The following is an 8,353-nucleotide window of genomic DNA, read 5'->3' on the forward strand; positions in this document are numbered from 1 at the left end:
GCGCCAGTTGTCAGCTGCCCCATCTGGTTCAGCAGGGGTCCAATGTTGCCCTTGATTTTCCTCCGGCTCCCCACATATCTGAAAAAGGAAATGGCTGCAGCAATCAGCAGGAGTGATGGGCCATGGGTGGACTCCCTCCACCCAGTCAGCAGGATTGGCCATGGGGGGACCCGGCCGTGGGAGACCTGCCCCCCGGTCACTGACTGGTTGCTGGGGGGGTATGTGTCACCCCTGACTAAGGCAGCACAAGTCGCCCATGTTCAAGTTTACTATTGAAATACACTTCTTCTGTGGAATTAGTACACAGTTATTTTCTCTGTGACTTCTGCTCCGTGTACAAGAAGATTTTTTTCCTCAGAAAGATGATATTTGTAGCAGCATAGAAAACCTCAGTGGAAAAAAAAACACATTGCATATAACTGAAGAGCAGGGAAATGAGTCTTATCTTGAACAATCTTGAACTATCTTTATATTTAAATCACAGTTTTGGATCACTTCCCAAAGACAGTACCTGTGCTTTTTCTGTTAATCTAATGCATCCTAGGTAACCTCTGTGCCTGAATAAATATGGAGGTGATACTCTCGGCTAAGTCAGCTTAAACTAGAGTGACAAGGGGGGGCAGGGTAAAGGCTCTGCTCAAACTCTCCCCAGAAAGTCCATGACTCTTGTCTCAAATATTGATAATCTGTGAAGGAATTCAATTATTCTTTCTGGTACAGCATAATTGATCTTTCCTAACTACTTTAATCTCAAATGATGCATTTTTAACTTTGAAATCATTATTCCTTTTAAATTCCAAAATTGCAAGACAAAGGACAGCTACAGGGCTTTACTAGTATATTCTTTATAAAACTGAATTAATTTGGTTCAGATCAGAGGTTAATATCCAAGAAAAAGGCAGAGGCCTGCCCTGCAAAGCTATAAAATGCCAACGCATAATCACTGGGGCTAGATTGTTCATATTGCACATAAAAGGGGTGATGTGGGGTCACACTGTCCTAAAGGAACCATTGGAAACCTCCTGGAAAGTCCCAGGCTGTAGGGAAAGTGTGTCTGCTATGTCCCTTCATGCAGAACAGCAAAATCCCTGCAGCATAGCTCATCTACTCTGCTAGCTAATATGAAGGAAAGGTGTTACTACGTTTCCTCTTTCTTTCCATGCCAAGGACTGTGGGAGGGAACAATATGAATGCTCTCTCGAGCATGAGACTAGATTTCTTTTTTAACACCTTACCATCAGTTATGCTGAGAGGGAAAATATTATTGCCCCCCATGCATGTCAGCAAATTCTTGAGTTATAGCAAACACACTGAAATCACTGCACAGGTGACAGGAGAACTACCTCCAAGTTTAAGTACTGGTCATGTAAATAGGGGTTTCTGTGAGTGGGTCCTTACAGCTGGATCCTATGAGATATGTTGTATTCTTCTCTCCTACTGAAGTTAAGGGACTTTATGATGCTTGGAGTCACTCAGCCTGGTGTTTGAGAGTCACTCAGAAAACAAATGATGCTTGGAGTCACTCCGAAAGCAGCCTGGCTCTGACTGGGACTAATTCATGCCTAAGTGCTTTTTAAACTAGAGCCTGAAAACCACAAAGTACTGGGTCTGCTTATTCTCTTTTTTCTTTTTTCTTGTTTATCTCTCACAGCTCTCTCTGCTGATGAAACCCTAGTTACTGATTAGCTACAACCTATAGCACAAGTATGTTCTATTGATTTCTTTATAAGCATTTTGAGGGAAGAACACAAGAAAAACTACAGGAAAATGAACAGTTAAGAAAAATAGAGATTGAACATATATTTCCTCTTGTGCATGTGAATAGGTGAAGTCTGAGATGAAATACATATTATCAGACATTTGCTTTTTTATTTTTTCCCCTACAGAAAGATTGCACAAAACTTCCTTGGAGGTTTCAGCAACAGCTATGGTAACAACTCTAGAGCTGATATGTAACACACAGAGAAAAATCTTTGGGGTAAAATGATAGCACTGAGCTTCAGAATACATTTCTGCTTTCAAGGGTTCTGTGTAAACAATGCTTCCAAAATATTGCCTTTTTTGAACATTTAGGGCCATTGAGATATCTTTAGAATGACTACATTGATCAATTATTTCTTGTTCCTCCATCTAGCCTTATGCATACGGGCTTTAAAAAGACAAATTTTATGATTTTTTTTTTTCTGTTTTCTGAAATCGAGTTAATTCTGTTGATTTTGACATTATACACAAGTGAATTATATTTGGCCTGTAGAGGTGAAAGGAATGTGTAGACCTAATTATTACAAACCAGAGCTGATAAGGCTAAATAATTATACAGTATTATTTAAACCCTGTCCCCCATGTTACTTATCGTGGAGAACAAAACTTTGAGGTTGCATATTCCATTTTCTGTTTTTCCATTTCCATTTTTCTTGTTTACCATTTAAGCTATTAGGACTTTGAGACCTGAACTACCATGAATCCCCCACCTCTGTAATGAAACATATCCATCTGCTGCAGGAATTTTATGCAACCACATCTGAATTATCTGGAAAATAAACAAACCTAGCCTCCAAGCACTCTTAAAAATGTCAGAAAAGCAGTGCCTTTAACATTATGCATTATGATAATCTTTATACCAAAACTGCTTGTGTACTGAAGGTTCAGGGTAAGCTGCAATGCTGTTCATTTTGGTAATGTATTTGTAGAATTAGTTAGCTACATCTGAAGTCATGTTTTCCTGATGGCCCTCCCAGCATGAAAAGCCACTTTAGCTTAAAAATGCTGTATAAGTTAGAAAAATACAGTTTGTTATTACTACATTATTAACCCATTGATTACTAGAGTTCAAGGCAAGGTAGAAAGTGAAGGAGACTATCCTCTCTTGTCTCACATAATTAAAGGATGACTAGTTTGTACTACCATCACCAATATTTATATCTTTAGTCTTTATTCTTCTTTATTCTTTTTTAGACTATTTTCAAACAAATTTCTATCAGGGTGTAGTCTGCAGGACCTTGAAGGTTTACTCAATTAGTTTTAACTGAAATTAAGAATAGATACAAGTATTTTATGGAAGGCCCATACTTTTATATTTTCAGAGATTCTGATTTTTCTTTTCTTTAAAAAAACAAACAAACAAAAAACTCATCCAATGGTCTGTGTGCAGGTATTCAGATAAAATAGGATAAAATACATGTACAACATAAAAGAAATTGAGCTTCTCTATTTAATGCTGCCTGTATCTTCTTGTTATTAAGCATCTCTGTTATGAAATGTACTATGTTCTGGAATCACTTCGGGGCAGGTTACACACTTTCTACAAGCACATAAACTGCATCCAGTGTATGATCTTCTTCTAAACAGTGACCGTTGCACTTAAAAATGTGTTTTTAAACCCAGTGCTCTGAGAATTGCCACAACACTCTGATGATGAATAGCAGAAAGGCTTGTTTTAATAACTACCAACAAGCTACAAAACTAAATAACAGCAGAAAACTCGTTCCCAATATAAAATGAGCTATGAGATCTTTACCCAATGCAGGCAGGAAGCAGGTCTTGTACAGCCTCAAAGTGTGGATTCTTCATTTTTCCCTGGGTGGCAGGATGGCCTCTTGGTCTTCCCTGGACTGCACATACCTTGCTGGTAGTTCTGTCTTGCTTTATACTGTTTAAATTGATAGCTTTAAAGCATTTTTCCATGTTGGTTGGCCGATTAAAGTTCGAACAAACAGGGAGGAAAAAGGTGACCATCATACCACAACCATTAAATTGCCTGGCTTCCGTTTTTGGATTTGTCTAGGTGTGAAGACTTGTGTTTCTCTGCAGCCCCTGCAATTATAGATCAATTACATGTGATGGGCCTTGAGTGGTGAAACAGGATGCTTAAAGGCACTGATTACTGGACCTGTTTTTGGCTATTTGTTTATCAATGGGACAAATTTGCAGTAGCTTGTACCGGTGATGGTCTGTTTACCAAACTCCAGACACACATTGAATGGTTGAGACATTTGTAACACCTTAAACACTGGATGCCTGTTTTGAGAAATGTGAGCATGTCAAGTACAGGGAATCTTTTCTGTACCTTTTACAGGCTTCTCTTGAGATGTATATTTGGACTTTTGTTTTCTTAGCTGCTAGGTGAATTGAAATGCACATGTAGTTTCCTTGCCTTCACTGGCTACACTGGCCCAGCGTTTTCTTTGGCTTTCTTAGGTACACACATGTAATGAGCGCACTGGGTCTCTGCCAACAATTTTAACCATTACTTTTTTATTATTTTATGGCATGGGTCTGGTATTGGGTACCACAAGCACTCCACTATCTTGACACCTACTGCGTTGCAAGCCATTAGCAGAGTTCGATTTTCTTGTGGCAGTCTCGTTACCACAATCCAGTCTTGCCCCAGCCATTGTCTTGAATTTTTGTGCAAGACACACTATCCAAGCTTTCAGTTTTCATATACAGCAGTGACCCCTAATTTCGTTTCATCAACCCTGAATACAGTGCAGCCATTGATGATACTGGACGTTCCATTCTTTTTGTCCACATCAACAGTGTTTGCTGGCAGTAAGTTAAACCGCACTGAATCTGGTAGGAATATCGTTATCTTCAGGGTAGATCTAGAGAGGATGCAATGGAATGATTGCACCCTCCTTTGGCTCTGCTGCACATGAGCTCTAAGCATGAGATCTGGTGAAGCCACTTCTTTCACATGGCTCTGCTGCTTTCTCTTATCCCCTCCTTTCCCATGCTGCTGAATTTACTAGGGAGGGAGAGAGGCACAGCAGTATTCACCCCATGAGCTCTGGAGCCATGTGAAAGCAGGGGCTCTGGCCAGACTCTGCCCCAGTCAGCTGATGTGCTCAGAGCTATCTGCTCAAGTGGATTTATGCAGGAGCCTGTGCTGAGCAGACAGTGAACTCAGCCCTTTCTGAGTGAGTGCAACACAACCAAAGTGTGTGTGTTGCGGGGGGGCACACACCTGTTGCCTCATTCCTGGATCCACTGCTGGTTCTCTTCATTCAGGATAAAATAGGACAAAGCTAAGCTCCTTATGACATAAAATAGTTGAAAGAGTAGGAACTGCCACCCAAAGCAAATTAAAATGGGTAACTATAGCTACACAGATGGTATTCTCCCTCTTTTGCATGGTTCTATGTCTATGTCTATTGTTTTTTCTAATACCTGTATACAAATTTGTACTCCAATATGGACCTATAAGCTATATTATTTAGATGTCTCCTTTTTCTCTCTCTACTTGATCTGTCTTAGTCATCTATAAAATAAGGACAATAATAATCTGTCTTTTCCATTCTTGATCTATTTTTGTATTTAGATTGCAAGGACTGTCCCATACTCAACATTTGAACAAGGCATTTTTATTATTCTCTTTCTTTTTAACACTATCATTTTAAGTTTTATACTTAACACTGTATATTTGGTGCCCTGTGCCTCTTTATCTGAGTTTCTTTTAATTAAATATTTCCTAATTTAGACAAGAGTAGATTCTTAAAATATATCTCCAACTCATCTGTCTTCTTCCTCAAGTCAGAAGTATCAGTTACACCTCTTGTCTATACCAATATTTCCATACACAAACTGGAATGTTTTTTCATTCCCTGTGTCCTTTAATGAATCAATGAACAGGCCTGCATTTACATCACTAACTTTCCTTTATATCTGATGGAATCCACATCCTTTGTTTCATGTTGTCTTAGCTCCTGCTGTCTAAATCCCAGCTCCCCAAGCTCTAGTACGTACAGAGATGATTCATGAGTCCAATTAAGCATGGTCCCATTACCCTACTGACAAACTTTTCAAAGAACTTACATTCATTCAGCACCCAAACTCCAGTCAAAAACTGCTGTCTTTGCTTTACAGTCTTTAAGCATTTCCAACCTCTCTCCTGAACTGTCTGTAAGTTCTCAGCCTCTCCCACACATTCACCTTTACTGATGCAAAAACCTTCTCCTTGGTTGTTCCTGCTACCTGGAAAATCTTTCAGTATCTCTCTGACTGGGGAGGCAGGGGGTCCCTCCGCAGCTGATCACAGCGCTCTCAGGGGGGACACCAGTGCTCCCTCCTTCCCCCTCTGCCTGTCGCCTAAGCGGGGAACACTAGCTGCTACGGGGTGCACCAGCACTCTCAGGGGGTGCAGATGCACCCCCTACGCATTGCCACTGCTCCCTGTGACACTTCATCTCATTTTCAAGATATAACTAGATATTTTCCCTTTTTCTTCTATAGTGCTTCATAGTTTTTAGATAATTAAGAAATGTCTTTTGCTGCTCTGTTTTTAAATTTTAGGGCAAGATTATAATCTCACAAACCAGCCGGAGTAAACAGCAATGAATGGATGCACTGCTTCACACATAGGTCAGGAATCTGATTGTTATATAAGGAAACTCCAAGGTAATCTGACTGGAAGACCAACTGTAGCAACTCACTCGCAATCAATGCCTGCTGAAAAATTAGTCTAGCAGTTAGATTAGTGATTGGCTTGTTTAGTGCCTCTCTCAGAATGTAGACCCTGATACTTCAAAACACTGCGTTTTGGAGCATACTCCAAAACGTAGAGTAACTACACGTTATTTTGTGGTCAAGTGTCCCATGCAGAAGCAAACAGGAAAATGTTTTCTCAGCTACGATCTCAGAATCACATCAAAGGCAATATCCTCTTTATTTTAAGAATTGCATTCTGATGCCAGATTCCCTCTTAATACAGGGAAGAAGAAATGTATACAGGCACAGTACTGATTACCTCTGTTAACTGGTGGGATTTTTAGTAGAAGCATCTCAATCCCACTGTTGCCAATCTGCTGCAATTTTAGATCCCACCTGTTATTTGATGGTAGACAAAAAGGGCTATATGTGAGCTCAAGGTGATCAGCACTAACAGTACTGGGTATGGTGCCTGCCTCTGTTTCTTAGTATATTAGATTCCACAATTCAAAGGTGAAATAGTAAAGGTTTATTAGCACAACAACAATAAAGGACTCTAATACAGTTAAGGGATGAATGGGGCCAACAAGATATTAGGTTAATACACCGCTTTATTTACAAGGAGCAACAGGAGGATACAGGTTAAATTAATACACTAATTACAATAATCAAGTTAGACAGGGGCACTGGAATCAATACATGACCAGATAGCAACACAATGAAACCACTCTATAGGTGAAGGAGCAGAGGCCCTTATCTTCAAGGCAAGGTGAGCTGGAGACCATGGAGAGAGACACTAGAGAGTGTTCTCACAATAACTCTTCTTACCAGAAGGTACAAACAAATACTCTTTTCCTTCCTAGAAGGTGCAGCCAGGAGATCACTATCCTCATTTGCTGTCTCAAGCACATGCACCACTAGGAGCTATTACCTTCCTAGGGTGGGACTAGTCCAACCTCCAGGGATATTTCCTCTGCTGTGAGGAATGCACACTACTTTAATTGGATGGAACCAGAAAGCAACCAGACTAGACTGGACACTGACGGGTTTCTTTCACCCTTTTTATACTATTTCAGGCCTTCATCACTGCACTCATCTTCATCCAATCATGTGCTTCCAGTTCCAAACTGTGGGTGCATCTACACAAGATGCATTACTGTGCATTAGCTCAATTTACTGTGCAGTACAGGCAAGCGTCTACACATGCGCATCCTTGCTGATCAGTAGATTCCCTTAATCAAACTTAAATTTAAGCATGATTAGTTAATGTACAGTAATGCATTTATAGACACAACCTAGAACTAAGTTTGTTGCCGGGTCTGCCCAACCACCAGGGGCCTGGCTTGAGGCCAGCCCCAGGGCTAATGGCTAGGACCTCCTCCTGCTCTAGGGCAGGGCTCCTTCTCCTGCTCACTGGCAGCCCCTGTCTGCAGAGTATAAAAGTCAGCAGCCATTTTCAACCCTGGGCTGCACAACACAGGAGCCTGAGGGCACTGCAGGTCATGTGTGTCCCCCCCTGGAAAGTCACAGCCGTGCTGTGCCTATCTCCCACCACCCCAGCAGTGCGGCTCAGCCTGTGGCTGCCTCTTGGTGAGACTTTGGCTGCTGGCTGCTGGCTGCTGGCTGCTGAGTCTGTGGTTGCTGGATGCAGTTTTCTGCAGTCCTGAGCAGGTCTGCCAGTCCCCAGGGACACCTGTAGGCAGCTAAGTGCAGTAGGGCCAGCACCCCCTCTCTGCTGCATACCTCCACCAGCCTGTTCTGTTACTGCAGGGGCTGCGGGGCATAGCCTCAGCCATGCAAATCCCAGTTCTATGAATGACACCTGCCCCCAGTGGCTGGGGAGGTAGGGTGAACTCCCACAGGTGGCGGCAGTGCTGTCGGAGGTGGGGGCATGGCAGCAGCAAGTGGGGAGCTCCTGCAGGTGCCC

This window comes from Crocodylus porosus, unplaced genomic scaffold, assembly GCF_001723895.1.
Source record: "Crocodylus porosus isolate Cpor-Errol unplaced genomic scaffold, CroPor_comp1, whole genome shotgun sequence".
Classification (NCBI taxonomy): Eukaryota; Metazoa; Chordata; order Crocodylia; family Crocodylidae; genus Crocodylus; species Crocodylus porosus.